The sequence below is a fragment of the Monodelphis domestica genome, chromosome 4, assembly GCF_027887165.1.
Source record: "Monodelphis domestica isolate mMonDom1 chromosome 4, mMonDom1.pri, whole genome shotgun sequence".
In the NCBI taxonomy this organism is placed as follows: domain Eukaryota; kingdom Metazoa; phylum Chordata; class Mammalia; order Didelphimorphia; family Didelphidae; genus Monodelphis; species Monodelphis domestica.
This window is the reverse complement of record NC_077230.1, coordinates 413,752,706-413,754,556: the sequence shown is the minus strand read 5'-3', so window position 1 is coordinate 413,754,556 and position 1,851 is coordinate 413,752,706.

The window sequence follows — 1,851 nt, the reverse complement described above, 5'->3', positions numbered from 1 at the left end:
TGCCAGCTCAGTCCCTTCTACCAGCCATCAAATGCTGGTTACACAAAAGACCATCACAAATAGTGACTAGTGAGGAAATCCATTACACAAAAGACCATCACAAATAGTGACTAGTGAGGAAATCCATTACACAAAAGACCATCACAAATAGTGACTAGTGAGGAAATCCATTACACAAAAGACCATCACAAATAGTGACTAGTGAGGAAATCCATTTATTCAAGCAAAATATTGACCAGAAATGGAAGAAGTTCTACAAATGGCATCCTAGAAAATCTACAAGAATGAACCAACTCATCTGTCATGACTAAGATGAGTTTGGCTTAACCCAGGAAAGAACCATTGCAAGCAGGACACTCAGTTTGAAGAAATGACAGCAGATGCATTGCAGGAGAAACAATGCTTCACTGGGGGCTCAGAATCCCTGAGACCATCTCAGTTTAAACTGGGACCAGCTCCCAGCTTCCTAAACCATTTATGTTCTTTCAGGCAGTACAGCATGGCTTCCCTGGGTGGGACAAGCCCCATTAGTCACTCCCTAACCTGTTCATTGTTTAAGAGTCTCTCAGTCTGGCCAGATATTATCTCAAAATGAGCTCTAGGTTCCCAGCCCAGGGAAGGCTGTCTTAATCATCCTCTAATCCCGTCAGACATGAAGTCAGTGCTGGAAGCCATCTACCCTCTTAAAAGAGATAAGGAGAGGAGGACACACAGAGAGAAAGACAAGGGGAAGAGAGAGAGAGGCAGAGACAGAACCCCATCCTTGGAGCTGGCTGTTCCAGAAGTTAATTTGGTGGCAGATAATGAGAACAGCTAATGTTAATAAAGCACTTTAAAGTGTGCAAAGCCCTTTTCAGATTTCATTCCTAGGTGGATGGCTATCATCTTCCTGTCACAGGTATGGACTGAAATAAATCTCCAAACTTAGGGGAAAATGTCACTTACCTACCAGAAGAGTCTAGGAGACTCAAGCATTGGGCAAGCATTTCTCGTGCCCCTACTATGTGTCAAGCACTGTGCTAGGCACGGGGGATACAAAGACAAAAAAGGAAATGGACAATCCTTCCCTTCAAGGAGGTTATTTTTTTTAAACCCTTACCTCCCATCTTGGAATAAATACTGTATATTGGTTCCAAGGCAGAAGAGTGGTAAGAGCTAGGCAGTGATGGTTAAGTGACTTGCCCAGGGTCACACAGCAAGGAAGTGTCTGAGGCCAAATATGAACCCAGAACCTCCCATCTCTAGGCCTGACTCTCAATCCACTGAGCTACCCAACTGCCCCTGAGATAATTTTTAATAGTCATTTTCTGACATTTTGCAATCCATGTTCTCTCCGTCCCTCTCTTCCTTCTCTTCCCCAAGATGGCAAATAATATGATATGGGCTGTATATATGTAATTATTTAATATGTATTTCCATATTCATCATGTTGGGAAAGAAGACACATATCACTTAGAGATAAATTCATGCAAAAATTAAGTGAAGAATGGCATGCTTCAATCTGCTTTCAGACTGTCAGTTCCTTCTGTAGTCTTGGATAGCCATTTGCATCCTGGGTCTCCTTGGGGTGGTCCTAGATCCTTTGCTAAGCCCTTTGCAGGTCTGCACATGCACCTTTGGGGTCCACCTCTCCTCTCTCACCTGGGGAAGCTGGAGCATACATAAACCGTTGAGGCAGTCTGACTGAACCAGGTTGAGGGTAATCAATGGGACTCAAAGCCCTTGGCGAGATAGGGGGGTGTCTTGTCCAAGACTTCCCCCAGTGGAGTAGGCTGATGAGAACAGGAAGGAGGCTGAAGGAGGAGCTGTGGAGCCTCAGAGTTTGGTCAGACGTGGAAGACGCTACGGTCA